Here is a 20,591-nt window from a genome sequence, read left to right on the forward strand (position 1 = left end):
GATGGCAGTGCTCTGGGATGTAGTGGTCACTCTGGGTCCAATCAAAGGTGCTTTTGTCTGGCTTGTAAGTCTTTTATATGATCCAAGTCACTGCTGGATACCAGGAGCAACAAGTACTTCAGGTCTATCCCATCAGCGAATGCTCGACAGCATTGGAGCCGGATCTATTGCATACCTTTGTTGCACGGACTTTTTGTGTAGCATTGTGCTGAGAAGGTGTGTGGTGTGAATGATTGCAAGACTCTGTAATGTAGAGTACTCCAAGCCCAGTTCACTGGTTCATTGATGAGACCAGTGGCAGGGGAGCTGAGTTGCCTTGGTTGTGATGAGCACTATGCCTAGGCCAGGGCTGTGGGGGTGGCTTTGATGGCCGCCCAGGTGATACTGCTCTCCAGTGTTCGCTCAGTGCTGCCCTCCCATTTGCTCAGAGGAAGAACAAGCGGGTCCAGGATAACTTACCATCAGTCTAGTCATGCCACAAAGCCTTTATAATTTTTTCTTGTTGTGACTATGTTTTTTTCTGAAATCATAACCATATGCATTGTGTGCTGTTGGTAATGTGTTTTCCCCTCAGCCTCAGATGAACACAGTTTCATTTGGCAATATTCACGTATGGCTCAATAACAATTAAACAAATTTGATATGCTATTCGGTTGAAGGTTTAAGATTCTTTCTTAGGATGTTGTACTAGCTAATGGCACACTGTTGATGTGCTACATGTACTTAATTGAAAAGTATTCTGTGCCATTCTTTGAAGAGAGCAGAGGAGTTTCTTCTTTTTATCCAACCAACATCACCAAAGTCAGACATTCTTGATTTTATCTGAATGTTTTTTTAAAATGGGAAATTGTTGGGTACAAATTGTTTTTGCATTTCCTGCATCACAACAGTGACTGCCATTCACAATTCATTATGCCACTTTGCATCATGTTACAGTAATTTCAGCAGCTGTAAAACATTTTGTTATGAATTTCAAGAACTGCAAACGACAACAAGAAAGGTTTACTGGAAATGGTTTTTGTGAGAACGTGGCACAGATGAAAGGTAAATCTGCTACTGAGTGAAGTAACAAGACCGTTCGATATATTCTCTGGGGCCTGTAAACTTGTCTTTTATCTCCAGGGCAAGGTAGGCAGTTCCATGCTGATGAGACATTTCTGCTGAGACTGGTACATTCTTTGTTATTGGCTTTTATCATAAATAAACATCACTACATCAATACCCATAAGCTCTTCTGTAAAGCATGTTGCAACAAATAGCAATGATGTCTTAGAATGCCAATCTGCACTCCTTATCATCGTGAAGGAGTTTTCCTCATTCATAAATGAATGATTCAGTGCCCTCTCTCTTCTGCAGTCATCTACTGGTTAAAATGATCTGTAGTTCAATGGCTATGTTTAATATTGTCTCTCATGTCCCAAGGTACAGGCAGTAATACTAGTGAATTCTATTCCAGCCATTTTCTTCAAGCCTTCAAAAAAAGTGATCCTGTTTCCCTGGAGAGAATAAGCATCAGCTTATTTACTAAACAAAAATATTAAAAAGCATTTGTTCAAGTAAAAAATGAATAAATTGCAGCTAATTGATAATGTGTTTCCCTAAGGTTGTTACAGTTGGGGTGGACGGTAGTCAGTAGATGGTACTTGTACCGCCAGAACGGGTTGTATTTGAACCAGAGGGACACTACTGGACTGGCAAATGTATGCTTCAATCAGTTGAGGACTGTTTAAACTCGAGAATGGTGTGGGGGGGGGGGGTGCAGTTAGGTGCAGTGCAGGTTAGACCAGGCCAGGCTGAATTGTTTAAGCACCTCAGTGGAGAATAACGTGTTAGGACATAAACCGATAGGCTTCAAAAATATAAAAATAGATTGGAATAGGATGGAAAACATCAATAATCCAGGATGGCCTGTATAAATGCAAGGTATTAAAATAAAATAAACAAGCCAGAATTGTATGTAATTGTATGTAAGTATGAATAATAGCAAAAACTGAAACCTCAAGAAATGGTGATGAATATAGTATTAAATGTTCTAATTTACTTAGGAAAGAGAGGCAAGATTGTAAGCGTGGAGGAGTAGCCATATACACAAGAGAAAATTTAAACATGAGGCTGCTTATGATGGGAGATGAATCAAGACTTAGTGACATTATCTGGTTGAGAATTGAAAGCTGTAATAAGATTGGGTGTATGTTATAATGCTGAGAGTGATTTTAATAAACAACTCTATCAGAATACTAGAAAAGCAAGCTTTGTGGGTGATGTTATTGTTATGAGAGACTTTAATTTCCCAAATATGTAGTGGAAGAACCCAGTGACTAATGGATTACAGGAAAGTGAACTCACTGAGTTATTGAAAGATTGTTTTTTGACTCAGTGTGTAAATGTACCAACAAGAGGGGAGGCCCATCTAGATTTGATGTTCTGGAACAATCAAGGTAGAATTTTTGAGTACAGAAGTTGTTGAGCTTTTAGGAACAAGTGATCATAATGTGGTTAGTCTCAAAGTGTTTTAGAAACATAGAAAACCTACAGCACAATACAGGCCCTCAGCCCACAAAACTGTGCCAAGCAGGTCCTTACCTGAGAAATTACTTAGGGTTATCCATAGCCCTGTATTTTTCTGAGCTCCATATACCTGTCCAGGATTCTCTTAAAAGACCCTATCATATCCGCCTCCACCACCGTCGCTGGTAGCCCATTCCATGCACTCAACACGCTCTGCGTAAAAAAATTAGACCTGATATCTCCTCTGTACCTACTTCCAAGCACCTTAAAACTATGCCCTCTCGTGTTAGCCATTTCAGCCCTGGGAAAAAGCCTCTGACTATCCACACGATCAATGCCTCTCATCATCCTATACACCTTCTCTTCTCATCCTCTTCTCATCTTTCTGTCACTCCAAGAAGAGAAGGCCGAGTTCACTCAACCTATTCTCATAAGGCATGCTCCCCAATCCAGGCAACATCCTTGTAAATCTCCTCTGTACCCTTTCTATGGCTTCCACATCCTTCCTGTAGTGAGGCAACCAGAACTGAGCACAGTATTCCAAGTGGGGTCTGACCAGTGTCCTACATTGCTGCAACATTACCTCTCGGCTCCTAAATTCAATTCCACGATTGATGAAGGCCAATGCACCATATGCCTTCCTAAGCACAGAGTCAACCTGCGCAGCTGCTTTGAGTGTCCTATGGACTCAGACCCCAAGATCCCTCTGATCCTCCACACTGCCAAGAGTCCTACCATTAATACTATATTCTGCCATCATATTTGACCTACTAAAATGAACCACCTCACACTTATCTGGGTTGAACTCTCAGTTACCACTTCTCAGCCCAGTTTTGCATCCTATCAATCTCCCACTGTAACTTCCGACAGCCCTCTACACTTTCCACAACACCTCTAACCTTTGTGTCATCAGCAAACTTACTAATCCATTCCTCCACTTCCTCATCCAGGTCATTTATAAAAATCACGAAAAGCATGGGTCCCAGAACAGATCCCTGAGGCACTCCACTGGTGACCGACCTCCATGCAGAATATGACCAGTCTACAACCACTCTTTGCCTTCTGTGGACAAGCCAGTTCTGGATCCACAAATCAATTTCCCCTTGGATCTCATGCCTCCTTACTTTCTCAATAAGTCTTGCATGGGGTACCTTGTCAAATGCCTTGTCAAATCCATGCTTCCAATTGAATAAGCACATAACATAGTAAAGTTTGCCAATGATGCAAAATTAGGGGGATGGGCTGATAACAATTAGGCAGCAGAATCAATGCAGTTAGATCTGAACAAAATCTGGATGTGGGCAGATACATGGCAGGTGAAACTTAATGTACGTAAGTGCAAAGTATTACATATAGAAAGCAGAAATATTAGATATAAATTTATACTGGGGGCGGCAGTATCGAGTAGAAAGCACACTGTATGAGAAGGATTTGGGTGCCCTGGTAGACTCATCACTATCAACATCTAGACAATGCACAGAAGTGATTAGAAAGTTAACAGAATATTGGGCTACATAATGCGCTCAGTGGAGTTCAAGTCGGGGGACGTTCTCCTTGCGAGGGATGTGAAGGCACTGGAGAGAGTCCAGAGAAGGGCAACTAGACTTAGTCCAGGTCTGCAGGGTATGGGCGATGAAGAAAGATTGAATGAATTAAATCCTTTTAGCCTATCTAGACATAGAATGAGATGAGACATGATGGAGGTGCTCAAAATCATTAAGGGTACAAGTAAGGTGGATGCCGACTAGTACTTCTAAATTAATCCATTATTAAGGACATGGGGCCATAGGTAGATATTAGTTAAAGGGAGATTTCAGGGTAAAATCAGGAAGCATTTCTTTACATAGTGAGTGGCTGTCACATGAAACAAACTACCTAGTTATGTAGTTGAGAGTAGAACCTTAGAAACTTTCAAATCTAAACTGGATAGTTATTTTAACACACTATGTGAATAAGAATTTGACCAGTTTTGTTGGGCCGAATGGCCTGTTCTTGGCAAAATCTTTCTAATGTTCTAACGTTCTACCTATTAAATGCTCTTAATGGCTTGCATCTCAAATAGCCACTGATAACCAAATCCAGTTCCTGGCTTTCACATGTGGCTTAGCTACTAAACCTGGCCACTCTGTTTTTACTGACAGGAGAAGAGGCAAAGATGGGTTACTGGCACCTTAAAACCAGTTGCTTTGGGCAGATGGGGATCATCAGCCATGATTGGCAGCTCACCCAGCAGAATCTGATCTTAAACCCTTGCAGCCTTATGACTATACCTACTCATGGGAAAGACTTCAGGAGTAAACCCCAAAGAAAATTCTGTAGCTGGAGTCCCTAAATCAGACCTATGTTGTGTTCAACGCTGACTGGCTATTCCTGTGACACCAATGGTACCAAACTGCATCGCGCTCTGCTGATCAGCTGCAAGCGGGTGCAGTGCCTGCTGCCTGGCAACAGTTTGCTTTCGACATCGTACTGCCCCAGCCTGCGTATCTCATATGCAGCTGGGATGCAACATCCATGACTGGCCCCGACCAAGGGAGGGCTTTCCTCGATTCATAATGCTTCAGTGTTGTCAGAGATCGTGGTTATCATTTTGCTTCATGTTTAATCAAGAGCAGAATGAAATAGTCCAATAGATAATTCTGAAAATACCGACAGAATGTTACCATTATTTTAAGGTTGTTTGATGATAAGGTTTTGAAGAGTTCAAGAATACTCTGCTTTTCCTTTTCAGTAACAGACAATCAATCTGGCTCATAATTGCATATTTAGAACAGTGGCTGCCAACTTTTTTTATGCCATAAAACCTTACCTTTAACAGAGGGGTCCGTTACCCCAAGGTTGGGAACCCCTGACTTGGAGATGCCACATGGAACCGATTCTTCCAGCCCACTGAGCCTCATCACTCAGCAATCCCCGATTTAACCGCAGCCCCGTCACAGGACAATTTACGTTGACCAATTAACCTACTAATTGGAACACCCTTGGACTGTGAGAGGAAACTGGAGCTCCCAAATCCATAACATAACTCAGGACAGCCCATGTCTATGGTTTTATGGTTTGTTAGTTTAAAACTCCAAAACCAAAATGAAAATGGACTTCTGTCTTACTGGTCATTTCTTTACCGACGCCAGTTCTTCTGGTAGATTGACTTCCTCAAACCAAACCAAAGGGGATAACTTCACTCACCTTATCATCGAAATGTTCCCACAACCTGTGAACTCACTTTCAAGGACTCTTCACCTCATGTTCTTAATATTTATTGCTTATTTATTTATTATTATTCTTGTTTTCTTTTTGTATTTGTACGGTATGTTGTCTTTTGGACGCTGTTTGAATGCTCAAGTTGGTGCGGTCTTCCAGTGACTGTAGTATGGTTATTATCCTATTATGGATTTATTGAGTATGCACACAAGAAAAAGAATCTCGAGGTGTCATATATGCACTTTGATAATAAATTAACTTTGAACTTTGCAGCATACTACAAAAAATACAGTAGTTTCACTTTTAATTAAATACTGTGGATTTCCCCAAATGCTCATTTCCAATCTTGGTGATTTTTAGGCCATGAGATGTCACCACAAGCTAGAAGAGTTCATAAGTGAGTCAGATGCCTTCTTTCTCATTTTGCTTCTATGTTTTATTTTGTTGAGAGGTACAGTGCAGAATGAGGTGCTCGGAGCCGCTCCGCCTCACAACCCTCCATTTAACGCTTGCCTAATCACAAAACAATTTACAGTGACCAATCAACCTTCCAACTGGTATATAAAAGCAATAGGAAGGGATGGCATTGTATTTGCTTGCATTTGCCTTTTCCCAGTAAAATGATGGCAGGAATGTGAAAGACTGCTGATCTAATACAGCGGCTGGTCAGATTTAGCAAAACTGTAAGCCTGAATCACCCAAGTCCACAGGCTGCATTAACTGCATCAAATTCCCACAGTGTATCGGACCTAATTCACATAGGGCACCATGGAAGCGTAGAGCTTAGCGTGACACTATTACAGCTCAGAACATTCCTGAGTTTGGAGTTCATTGTGGTGTCGTTCTCCACATGGAATGTATGGGTTTTCCCTGGGGCTTTGGTTTCCTCCTGCAGTCCAGAGATGTACAGGGTGGGATCATTGGCCATTCCAAATTGTTCCCTGGTTAGGTTAGGGTTAATCGGGGGTGTTGGAACAGTGTGACTTGAAGGACTGGGAGGCCAGAGTCCACACATCTACAAAAATAAATAAAGTACTCGTCTCAGTGGGATAGTGGGAACTCTACCGAGTGACAAAATATAAAATTACCCTTTGGATACTTTTGTTCATTTGTTTGTTATGTGCTGCAATGTATGCTGTGGGTGATCATGGTCATTCCATGACCATAATTGTTCTTGGCAATTGTTTCTGCAGAAGTTGTTTGCCTTTGCCTTCTTCTGGACAGTGTCTTTACGAGGCCGATGACCCCAACCATTATCAGAGACCCCAACCATCTTCAGAGATTGGCTGCCTGGTGTTAGCAGTCGCATAACCAGGACTTGTGACATGCACCAGCTGCTCATATGGCTGTCCACCACCGCTCCCATGGCTTCATGTGACCCTGATGGGGGGTTGAGAGGGAGCTAAGCAGGTATTACACCTTGGCCAAGGGTGACCTGGAGGTTAGCAGAGGGAAGGAGTACCTTACACCTCTTTTGACATACCTCCAGCCTGCTACTCTTTAGATATATTACAGAACAATTTAAACTGGATAGATTCTGTATTTTAACTCCAACCTCAGGAAATCAGGACAGTTCTATAAACTATTCTCTTCCCTGAGCCTTATTAAAGCTTTTTTTAAGCAGTTTGCAGTGTCATGTTTTGCTGAATTATAGTGTTGCATTGTGGACCCCCTCTTTTTAAAAGATAGAACAAGACTGAATTTGTATAAGAATCTTAGAGCCTGCAGAAAAGAAACTTTCATCTGATTAGTTTTACTGGATTTAGAAATCAATGACTGAGATAAAAAATCCATAACTGTGACTGCTAGAAATCTGAAACAAAAACCAAGACAGTTGAAACAGTCATCTGTGGAACGAGAGGCACTGTATGTCCATGAATTATTCTGATGAATCTTTATCAAGCAGAAACATTCATTCTTTCCACAGAGACAGCCTGACTGCTGTGTGTTTATGCAATTCTCCACTATTTATTACTAAAATAAAAACACATGTATCAGTGAATATATTTTCCCTCAACGACAAAAATATATTTCTGCTAAAATTCTTGGATGTTGAATGCTGTTTTGTGACTTGTTAAAAAGACCATAAAACTATAAGACATAGAGACAGAATTAGGCCATTCAGCCTATCAAGTCTGCTCCTCCATTCCATCATGGTTGATATATTACCCCTCTCAACCCCATTCTCCGGCTTTCTCGCTGTAATCTTTGATGCCCTGACTAATCAAGAACCCATTAACCTCCTGATTGGGGGGGCTAAGCAGATGACCCAAAGGTGACCTGCAGGCTAGCAGGGGGAAGGACCTCCTTTGGTAGAGACGTATCTTCACCCATAAGGTGAAGTTATGGGAGCAGCTGGTGCATATCACAAGACCTGGTTATGTGACCACTGATGCCAGGGAGACAATCTCTGAAGGGTATTGGTAATGGCTGGAGTCACCTGTCTTGTAAAGACACTGCCCAGAAAAAGGCAATGGCAAAGCACTCTGTAGAAAAATTTGCCCACATCATACAACATGGCACATAATGATGCTGATGATGATTAACCTCTGCTTTAAATATACTCAGTGACTTGGCCTCCACAGCCATCTGTAGCAATGAATTCCTTGGATTCACCGTCCTCTGGCTAAAGGTATCTCTCCTCATATCTGTTCTAAAGGGTCATCTTATTAATAAGCAAGAAATATGATAATCAAGTGTATGTGTGTGTTGCTCAAGAAATAGCATATCACATTAAATGTGCGAAACTAGAAAGTGATGTAAAAACAAAAATATAATTCACTAAAAGTTTGTTTGCACTCTGGGTGTCAGTTTTCTGATCAGTTAATGCTTGAGGTAGACCACTTACTTCCACAGCTTCATAGCATATATTGAAGAAGTGAACAGTCTGCCTGAGATCCCACCTCGTAAGCTCTGAAGAAACAATTGTCAGTGTTGTGTTCAATAATCCACTGGAAGTGAAAGCAAATCACTTGATTAAATAATCAAAATTTCTGTGTTGCTGCTGGTGTCTGTTTTTGCTATAATCTTCATTGTATTCTATTAGATAGCATTTTTTTCTTTATTTTGCATGCTCTGGCTTAAGTTTAAAACTGTGAAATTTTTGTTTTCAGTGCTATACTTAATTTGTTTACTGTATTGTCCAGACTGAATATTTCAGAGCAGTGACAATGTCTGCATACCTGTCCCCATTTTAAATTGTCGTAAGATATGGGCCTGCAGTGACACCTGATGGTCAAATTGTATAATTCAAATTGGCTCAAAGATTGAAGTTCATCTCTTATCAGCAGCATTGAGATCTAAGGAAATTAATAATGGAGACAGAAGTATGATGTCCTACCATTACCATAGCAGGCATTTAATGCAATTGGCTGGGAGTGAGCTTCTAGACTCATGAATCTACATTTATTCAATGTTTACAAAAACCTCTTGTAAATTTCTGTAGGTGTACCATGGAGAGCATTCTAAATGGTTGCTTCACCATCTGGTATGAAGGGGCCATGGCACAGGATCGGAGAAAGCTGCAGAAATTTGTAAGTGTAACCAGCTCCATAATGGGCACTAGCCTCCCCAGCATCGAGGACACCTTCAAAAGGTGATGCCTCAGAAAAGCAGCATCTATCATTAAGGACTCCCATTGCCCTCTTTTCATTGCTACCATCAAGGAGGCGGTACAGGAGGGAGTCTGAAGACACACACTCAATGTTTCAGTATCAGCTTCTTCCTTTCTGCCATTAGATTTCTGAATGGACATTAAACACATGAAGCTACCTCACGACTTTTTTTTGCTCTCTTTTTGAGTATATTTGAAGCAGAGATTGATAGGTTCTTGATTACGAAGGGTTTCAAAGATTATGGGGAGAAGGCAGGAGAATGGAGTTGAGAGGGATAATAACTCAGCCATGAAGGAATGGTGGAGCAGACTCGATGGGCCAAATGGCTTAATCTTATGGTCTTATGGTTTTTTGCACTTTTTACTTAAATTAAATGTTTTAATATATATTTCTTATTGTAAGTTATAGCCTTTAAAAACTATTACATACTGTAATGTTTTGCTGCCAGAAAACAATGAATTTCACAGCACATGTTAATGATTTGAAACATGATTCTGATTCAGTTTTACAAACAAGATCCTCCAAAGGGATGAATGTTTATAACCTGTAGGCGCCATTGTTATACAAGAAATGTCTGCCATTTGCCCAGTGCAAGATCTGCAGAAATTGGCTAATGTCGTTTATTCCGTTTAGCTAAGTGTATGACTAAGTGTATGACTAGTGTATACACTTCCCGACACTACATTCCATCTGCCATTTCTTTGCCCATTCTCCTAATGTCTAAATCATCCTGCAACCTTTCTGCTTCCTTAACGCTACACTAATGAAAGATCATTACTAATGCCTCCGCAATCTTTCCAGCCACCTCTTTCAGAGCCCTGGGATGCAGTCCATCTGCTCCAGACCTTTCTGTTTTCCAAGCATCTTCTCCCTAGTAATAGCAACCACCCTCACTTCTGCCCCTGACACTCTAGAACTTGCAACATACTGCTTATGTCTTCCACAGTGACGACTATTACAAAATACTTATTCAGTTCATCTGCCGCTTCCTTGTCCCCCCATTACTAACTCTCAAGTGTTATTTTCCAGCAGTCCAGTATGTACTCTCACCTCTTTTTTACTCTTTATATATCTGAAAAAAAACTTTTAGTATCCCCTTTGATATTATTGGCTAGCTTACCTTCATATTTCATCTTTTCCCCTTTTGGCTTTTAATTGCGTTCTCTTAGTCTTTAAATGTTTCCCAAATCTCTACCTTCCCACTAATTTTTAGTGTTATTATATACCCTCTCTTTGGCTTTTATGTTGGCTTTAACTTCTCTTGTCAGCTAAGACTGTGTCATCTTTAGAATACTGCTTCTTCTCTTTTGGTATGTATCTATCCTGCACTTTCTGAATTGCACCCAGAAATTCCAGCCATTGCTGCTGTTACATATTCAGGCAACAATAAATATATGAGTTAGGCAAGGGTTTATATAACATACAACATGTTTATTAAACACTGAAACCAAACCCTCCAAAAGTAAACAAACACTAACGTAACCGGAAATCAGCTGCTGTGCGGCAGCTTAAGCAGTTCTTAAGGTGATGCAGCTCAAACAGTTCTTAAAGAGATGTTGCAAAAACAGTTCTTTAAAGTAGCATTGCCAAAAGTTCGAAATGCTCACAGTCCATTTAAGGGAGAGACTTTTTAAGATGATTTAAATTCTCTTTCACGTCGCTTTGCTTCGATCCCCAAAGTCGAACTTTTCCCACGAAGACTTTACGAAACAAAACGAAACGGCTTAAAGGCACTGACCTTTCCTTTATCACACTGTCCTCAATCTTCTGCTATCCCGCAGAGATTAACACGAGAACAGTCAATGAATTCCTTCCGAATAAGGATTAAATAAGGTCGAACCCGTTTCACCGTCGAACATCGATGGTCCTCGATCTTTAACTCCCGAACTCTGATCGTCACTCTCCACTGATTCTCAACTAGCAGTATTGTAAAGAAACTGCTGGCAATGACCTTTTAAACTTTAGGCATTAGATAAAAACTTCATCCTTCAACTAAACTGCGTCATCACATTAAATCACGCAGCGGCATGAAGTCAACATGGCAAATCCAGCCACGAACTGTCCCCCCTCACAGGGTGGGGTCTTCCTTTTATAACCTGTAAAAAAAAACCTGTCACATGATCTCTACTGGCGGGAAAATGACATCACTCCACCATCACAAGACCATTACCTCAAGTCCAGTATAGCTTCAATCCCAGTCACGTGACAAGGGTACCATTGTCATGTCACGAGTACGTAACACTGCTCTGCCATTATCCCAGCTAGAGATTGATCCCTGTAATCAACTTTGGCCAGCTCTTCTCTCAGTTCTCTCTCATACCTCTGTAATTTCCTTTCTTCCACTGATACATCTGATTTTAGCTTCTCCCTCTCAAATTGCAGAATGAATTCTATCTTATTATTATCATTGATTCCTAAAGGTTCCTTCACCTTAAGCTCCCTAATCAAACCTGTTTCATAACAATACCCAATCCAGAATGGCTAATCCCCTAAAAAAAAATACACCTTGTAGGCATTCTACAAATTCTCTCCCTTGGGATCCAGCACCAACCTAATTTTCCCAATTAATCTGCATATTGAAATTCCTCAGAACTATCAAAACATTGCCCTTTTGACCTGGCTTTTCAATCTCCCTATGTAATTCGTAGGCCACATCCTGGCTGCTATTCGGAAGCCTGTATGTAACCCCCGTCAGAGTCTTTTTACCCTTGCAGTTTCTGACTCTGCCCACAAGTATTCTACATCTTCTGATACCATACTTTCTAAGGATTTGATTTCATTGTTTATCAACAAAACCACGCTAATACCTCTTCCTACCTGCTTATCCTTTCGATACAATGCATATCTTTGAATGCTAAGCTCTCAACTATAATCTTCTTTCAGCCATGACTCACTATATACGTCATACCTGCCGATCTTTAAATCGTCTACCTTATTCCATAAACTACTTGCATTCAAACATAACGCCTTCAGCCCTGTATTCATCAGCCCTTTTGACTTTGTCCCTCTTTTACATTGCTTTTTACCAAAGCTTTTGATAGGGAAGAAATGAAGAGTTTATAAAAGTCCTACAGCATTTGGCTATTAATGGGAAAGATAGCAGAATCATCAGAATCTTGTATTGGGAACAAAGAGCAGGAATGCCTGTTGAAAATGAAACAAGTGATTTTATCTGGATTTAAAAGGGATCAGACAGGGTTGTGTTCTCTTGTCCTGCTTATTCAACATTTATATTGAGATGATTCGAAGAAATAGTATTCCAGACATGACAATTGGTGGATATAATTTCAATAACTTGCAATATGCAAATAACACAGTGCTGCTAGCTAATTCTAAAGAGAAGCTCCACAGAATACTAGATAAAGTCATCGAAGAAAATGCAGAGAGGACTGACCATCAACTGCAAGAAGACCAAATGTGTGATAGTCACAAAGTCGAAAGAAATACAGAAATGTAAACTGAAAGTGGACAACAAAGTGATTAAACAAGCATGGAATTTCATTTACTTAGGGAGCATGACAACCTCTGATGGAAAGGCTGATGTTGAAATTAGAAGATTGTTCTATGCACATTCGAGCATTTGAGCAAGATACTAAAGAATCACATAATTTCAATGGGTACAAACCTCAGTGTTATGGTGCTAGGTTCATTCTACACTAACCATAGAACCATAGAGCAGTACAGCACAGAAAACAGGCCATTCAGCCCTTCTAGTTTGTGCCAAAACTTAATTCCGCTAGTCCCATTGACCTGCACTCAGTCCATAACCCTCCAGACCTCTCCCATCCATGTAACTATCCAATTTATTCTTAAAACTTAAGAGTGAACCTGCATTTACCATGTCAGATGGCAGCTCGTTCCAAACTCCCACCACTCTCTGTGAAGAAGTTCCGCCGAATGTTCCCCTGAAACCTTTCCCCTTTCACCTTAATGTTCCCCTGAAACCTTTCCAATTTCACTCTAGTGCCATGTCTTCTCTTATTTATCTCTCCTAGTCTAAGTGGAAAGAGCCTTCTTGCATTTACTCTGTCTATACCCCTCATAATTTTGTAAACTATCAAATCACCCCTCATTCTTCTACACTCCAAGGAAAAAAGTCCTAACCTGTTCAATCTTTCCCTGTAACTCAATTCCTAAAGACCCCGCAACATCCTAGTAAATCTTTCAATCTTACTGATATCCTTCTTATTGTTGGATGACCAGAACTGCACACAATACTCCAAATTTGGCCTCACCAATGTCTTATACAACCTCACCATAACATCCCAACTCCTATACTCAGTACTTTGATTTATGAATGCCAGGATGCCAAAAGCCTTCTTTGTAACCCTGTCTACCTGTGATGCCACTTTCAGGGAGTAATGTATCTGAACACCCAGATCCCTTTGTTCTTCCACATTCCTCAGTGCCCTACCTTTTACTTATTATGTCCTACCTTGATTTGTCATTCCAAAATGCAACACCTCACACCTGGCTGCATTAAGTTCCATCTGCCTTTTGTGGCCCATTTTTCTAGTTGGTCCAGATCCCTCTGCAAGCTCTTGCTGATCCAATTTACCACATTATCATCTAGATCATTGATATAAACAACAAACAACAATGATCCCAGCACAGATCCCTGAGGCACACCACCGGTCACAGGCCTCCAGTCTGAGAAGCAATCATCCACTACCACTCCCTGTCTTCTCCCACACAGCCAATTTCAAATCTAGTTTACAACCTCTCCATGGATACCTAACGTCTCAACCTTCTGAACTAATCTCCCATGTGGGACTTTCTCAACATGTAGACAACATCCAAAGCCTTTCCTTCATCTACTTTCTTGGTAGCCTCCTCAAAAAACTCTACAAGGTTTGTTAAACATGATCTACAACGCACAAAGCCATGTTGACTATCCTTAATCAACACTTGGCTGTCCAAATACTTGTATATCCAATCTCTCAGAACACCTTCCAATAATTTACCTACTACTGATGTCAGGCTCACTGGCCTGTGATTACCTGGTTTACTTTTGGAGCCTTTTTTAAACAATGGAACAATTTGAGCTACCCTCCAATCCTCCGGCACCGCACCCTTGGATAAGGACATTTTAAATATTTCTGCCAGGGACCCTGCAATTTCTACACTAATCTCTCTCAAGGTCCAAGGAAATACCATGTCAGGCCTGGGAGATTTATCTACCTTTATTCGCTGTAAGGCAGCAAGCACCTCCTTCTCTTTAATCTCTATATGTTCCACTGCTTGTTTCCCTTCCATCCATACACGCTATGCCAGTTTCCTGAGTAAATACTGATGCACAAAATTTGTTTAAAATCTCCCCCATCTTGTGAAGCTCCACACATAGACGACCATGCTGGTCTTCTAGGGGAACAATTTTGTCCCCTAGTATCCTTTTAATATACTTGTAGAAACCCTTTGGGTTTACCTTCACATTATCTGCCAAAGCAGCCTCCTGTCATTTGAAAGTGAATGTTAGAGACTATCAAAGCCAAATAAGGGAAGACTTAAACCTGCAGGAATGTGGTTTTTGAGAAGAATGATGAAAATATTGTGGAGGGACAGTAACAAATGAGGAAGTGTTGTGTAAAGCCAGAATAAGAATCAGAAAAGAGCTGATATCATTAATCAGGAAACAGCAGCTGGAATTTCTAGGACATGTACTGAGGAAAGAAAGGCTTGAACATCTTGCAGTGATGGAAAAAACTGATGGAAGAAGAAGTTGTGGTTGACAGCGCGTGACATTCATGAGTTGCATCAAGGGAAGGATGAACAAAAGTTTTGAAGAGCTTATTAGAACTTCTCAGATTAAAGTTGGATGGAATACCATGACCATCCACATCATATGACACAGTGCATAATGATGTTTTGCACTGCAAATCATTTTACTGACTGCAATTTTGCTCTTTCATCTATCTGTCCTTCCTGACAGTCTTGACAGACACTACCTCTGCTTGTAAACCAACAGTTCTGTCCTCAGCCCTATCCCTCCAGCTCCCATCCCCCTGCCAAATTAGTTTAAACCCTCCCCCACAGCTCCAGCAAACCTGCCTGCAAGGATGTTGGTTCCCCTACCCCCCCCCCTTGGATTCAGGTGTAGCCGGTTCGTTTTATACAGGTCATCCCTTCTGCTGAAAAGATTCCAGTGATTCAGAAACTAAAACCCTGCCCCTGCACCAGTTTCTCAGCCACACCTTTGTCTGCCAAATCATTATATTCTTACCCTCGCTGGTACATGGCTCAGACCCTGCCACTGGCACCTGGGAGGCAACATACCATCCAGGTGTCTCTATCACGTCCGCAGAATCTTGTGTCTACTCCTCCAACTACAGTCCCTTACCTCTACTTGCATTCTTCTTCTCCCCTTCCCCTCTGAGCCACAGCGTCACACTCAGTGCCAGAGACTCTGTCACTATGGCTCCCTCCCAGTAGATCATCCCTCAAAAGTATCCAAAACAGTGTACATATTATTGAGGGGAACAGCCACAGGGATACACTGTACTGATTGCCCACTTCCCTTCCCTCTCCTGGCAGTTACCCATTTATCTGTCTCCTGCAGCCTAGGGGGGGTGACTACCTCCCTGTAGCTCCTGTCTATCAGCTCCTCACTCTCCTGTATGAACTGTAGCTCCAGTTCCCTAACACATTCTTTCAGAGCGGCAGCTCAGTGCACCTGGTGCAGGTGGGGCTGGCCAGGAGGCTGGAACACAAACAACACAAAGTGGCCCCTGGAGCCATCCTGCTGCTCTAACTCCGCACAAACAGATGAAGAATAAATAAAGAAGATGAAACTTACCAGATATGTACCCAACCAAGCCTGATGAGCCAAAGCCTCCCCACTCCAGCAACTGCCATTCTGCTTGTCCCTACCTTATTTTGATTTGTCCTTGCTAATTAATTATGATTGCACCACCAAAAAAAAAGAAACCTACAAAAGCTCCTTTTATAAATCTGCACGGGTCTCCTCTGCAGATACGACTGTGACTGTGCTGCCAAAATATGCCCGGGGAATACAGTCTCTTTCAGCAGGCAAGGAATTAGCCCTAAAGAGGAAAATGAAGGGAATTGGTTTTCCTTTTATAAATCACCATTTCAGCTGAGCTCATCTTGTGGGAGACCAATTATCAAATGAGGTTCAACCGTAAAATAAAGGAATTGAGAGTCTGTTCCACTGAGTTAAAGGGAAAGGTTGAATAGACCACAAGACCATAATACCTAAGAGGAGAATTAGGCCATTTGGTCATCAAGTCTGCTCCACCACTCCATCAAAGCTGATTTACTATCTTGTTAAGTAGACTCAAATGCGGCATCATGTCGAAGACCTTTAAAAATCCAAATAAACGACATCTGACATGGTATTCAGTTTGATGTGGTGATCAGTTCCATGTGTTCAGTTGGAATTGGTGTTCCAGTTGTATGTAGTGTTCCAGTTGTACGTGTTGTTCCAGTTGGATCTGGTGCTCCAGTTGGACGTGGTTTTAGAGTTGGGATTGGAGTTCCAATTGGATGTGGTTTTCCAGTTGGATGTGGTGTTCCAATTGAATGTGGTGTTCCAATTCGATGTGGTGTTTCAATTGGATGTGGTTTTCCAGTTGGGATTAGTGTTCCTATTGGATGTGGTGTTCCAGTTGGATGTGGTGTTCCAGTTGGCTGTGGTGTTCCAATTGGATGTGGTTTTCCAATTGGATGAGTTTTTCCAGTTGGACTTGGTTTTCCAGTTCGACGTGGTGTTCCAGTTGGATGTGGTGTTCCAATTGGATGTGGTGTTCCAATTGGATGGGGTGTTCCAGTTGGGATTGGTGTTCCAGTTGGGATTGGTGTTCCAATTGGATGTGGTGTTCCAGTTGGGATTGGTATTCTAGTTGGATGTGGTGTTCCAGTTGGATGTGATGTTCCAGTTGGGATTGGAGTTCCAGTTGGATGTGGTGTTCCAATTGGATGTGGTGTTCCAATTGGTTGTGGTTTTCCAATTGACTGTGGTGTTCCAATTGGATGTGGTTTTCCAGTTGGATGTGGTGTTCCAGTTAGATGTGGTGTTCCAATTGGATGTGGTTTTCCAATTGGATGTGGTTTTCCAGTTGGATGTGGTGTTCCAGGATGTGGTTTTCCAGTTGGATGTGGTTTTCCAGTTGGATGTGGTTTTCCAATTGGATGTGGTTTTCCAGTTGGATGTGGTTTTCCAATTGGATGTGGTGTTCGAATTGGATGTGGTGTTCCAGTTGGATGTGGTTTTCCAATTGGATGTGGTTTTCCAATTGGATGTGGTGTTCCAGTTGGATTTGGTGTTCCAATTGGATGTGGTTTTCCAGTTGGATGTGGTTTTCCAATTGAATGTGGTGTTCCAGTTGGGATGTGGAGTTCCAATTGGATGTGGTTTTCCAATTGGATGTGGTTTTCCAGTTGGATGTGGTGTTCCAGTTGGATGTGGTTTTCCAGTTGGATGTGGTGTTCCAGTTGGATGTGCTTTTCCAGTTGGATGTGGTGTTCCAGTTGAACATGGTTTTCCAGTTGAATGTGGTGTTCCAATTGGATGTGGTGTTCCAGTTGGATGTGCTTTTCCAGTTGGAGCTGCTGTTCCAATTGGATGTGGTGTTCCAATTGGATGTGGTGTTCCAGTTGGACTTGATTTTCCATTTGGATTTGGTGTTCCAGTTGAATGTGGTTTTCCAATTGGATGTGGTTTTCCATTTGGATGTGGTGTTCCAGTTGGGATTGGTGTTGCAGTTGGATGTGGTTTTCCAGTTGGATGTGGTTTTCCAATTGGATGTGGTGTTCCAATTGGATGTGGTTTTCCAGTTGGATGTGGTGTTCCAGTTGGATGTGGTTTTCCAGTTGGATGTGGTGTTCCAGTTGGGATTGGTGTTCCAGTTGGATGTGGTTTTCCAATTGGATGTGGTGTTCCAATTGGATGTGGTTTTCCAGTTGGATGTGGTGTTCCAATTGGATGTGGTTTTCCAGTTGGATGTGGTGTTCCAATTGGGATTGGTGTTCCAGTTGGATGTGGTTTTCCAATTGGATGTGGTGTTCCAGTTGGGAATGGTGTTCCAGTTGGATGTGGTTTTCCAATTGGATGTGGTGTTGCAGTTGGATGTGGTTTTCCAGTTGGATGTGGTTTTCCAATTGGATGTGATGTTCCAATTGGATGTGGTTTTCCAGTTGGATGTGGTGTTCCAGTTGGATGTGGTTTTCCAGTTGGATGTGGTGTTCCAGTTGGGATTGGTGTTCCAGTTGGATGTGGTTTTCCAATTGGATGTGGTTTTCCAGTTCGATGTGGTTTTCCAGTTGGATGTGGTGTTCCAGTTGGATGTGGTGTTCCAATTGGAATTGGTGTTCCAGTTGAACATGGTTTTCCAGTTGGATGTGGTGTTCCAGTTGGATGTGGTGTTCCAGTTGGATGTGGTGTTCCAGTTGGATGTGATGTTCCAATTGGAATTGGTGTTCCAGTTGGATGAGTTTTTCTAGTTCGATGTGGTGTTCCAGTTGGATGTGGTTTTCCAGTTGGATGTGGTGTTCCAATTGGATGTGGTTTTCCAGTTGGATGTGGTTTTCCAGTTGGATGTGGTGTTCCAGTTGGGATTGGTGTTCCAGTTGGATGTGGTTTTCCAATTGGATGTGGTGTTCCAATTGGATGTGGTTTTCCAGTTGGATGTGGTGTTCCAATTGGATGTGGTTTTCCAGTTGGATGTGGTTTTCCAGTTGGATGTGGTGTTCCAGTTGGGATTGGTGTTCCAGTTGGATGTGCTTTTCCAATTGGATGTGGTGTTCCAATTGGATGTGGTTTTCCAGTTGGATGTGGTGTTCCAATTGGATGTGGTTTTCCAGTTGGATGTGGTGTTCCAATTGGGATTGGTGTTCCAGTTGGATGTGGTGTTCCAATTGGATGTGGTTTTCCAGTTGGATGTGGTGTTCCAGTTGGATGTGGTGTTCCAGTTGGATGTGGTGTTCCAGTTGGATGTGGTTTTCCAATTGGATGTGGTGTTCCAGTTGGGAATGGTGTTCCAGTTGGATGTGGTGATCCAATTGGATGTGGTGTTCCAGTTGGATGAGTTTTTCTAGTTCGATGTGGTGTTCCAATTGGATGTGGTGTTCCAGTTGGATGAATTTTTCTAGTTGGATGTGGTGTTCCAGTTGAATGTGGTGTTCCAGTTGAATGTGGTGTTCCAGTTGGATGTGGTGTTCCAATTGGATGTGGTTTTCCAGTTGGATGTGGTTTTCCAGTTGGATGTGGTGTTCCAGTTGGATGTGGTGTTCCAATTGGATGTGGTTTTCCAGTTGGATGTGGTTTTCCAATTGGATGTGGTTTTCCAGTTCAACCTGGTTTTCCAGTTGGATGTGGTTTTCCACTTGGTTGTGGTGTTGCAGTTGGATGTGGTTTTCCAGTTGGATGTGGTTTTCCAGTTGGATGTGGTGTTCCAGTTGGATGTGGTGTTCCAGTTGGATGTGGTTTTCCACTTGGTTGTGGTGTTGCAGTTGGATGTGGTTTTCCAGTTGGATGTGGTTTTCCAGTTGGATGTGGTTTTCCAGTTGGATGTGGTGTTCCAGTTGGATGTGGTGTTCCAGTTGGATGTGGTGTTCCAGTTGGATGTGGTTTTCCAGTTAGATGTGGTGTTCCAGTTGAACATGGTTTTCCAGTTCGATGTGATGTTCCAGTTGGATGTGGTTTTCCAGTTGGATGTGGTGTTCCAATTGGATGTGGTGTTCCAGTTGAATGTGGTGTTCCAGTTGGATGTGGTGTTCCAATTGGATGTGGTTTTCCAGTTGGATGTGGTTTTCCAGTTGGATGTGGTGTTCCAGTTGGATGTGGTGTTCCAATTGGATGTGGTTTTCCAGTTGGATGTGGTTTTCCAATTGGATGTGGTTTTCCAGTTCAACCTGGTTTTCCAGTTGGATGTGGTTTTCCACTTGGTTGTGGTGTTGCAGTTGGATGTGGTTTTCCAGTTGGATGTGGTGTTCCAGTTGGATGTGGTTTTCCAGTTGGATGTGGTGTTCCAGTTGGATGTGGTTTTCCAGTTGGATGTGGTGTTCCAGTTGGATGTGGTGTTCCAGTTGGATGTGGTTTTCCAGTTGAATGTGGTGTTCCAATTGGATGTGGTTTTCCAGTTGGATGTGGTTTTCCAGTTGGATGTGGTGTTCCAATAGGATGTGGTTTTCCAGTTGGATGTGGTGTTCCAGTTGGATGTGGTTTTCCAATTGGATGTGGTGTTGCAGTTGGATGTGGTTTTCCAGTTGGATGTGGTTTTCCAATTGGATGTGATGTTCCAATTGGATGTG

Source organism: Hypanus sabinus, chromosome 22, assembly GCF_030144855.1.
Source record: "Hypanus sabinus isolate sHypSab1 chromosome 22, sHypSab1.hap1, whole genome shotgun sequence".
NCBI lineage: Eukaryota > Metazoa > Chordata > Chondrichthyes > Myliobatiformes > Dasyatidae > Hypanus > Hypanus sabinus.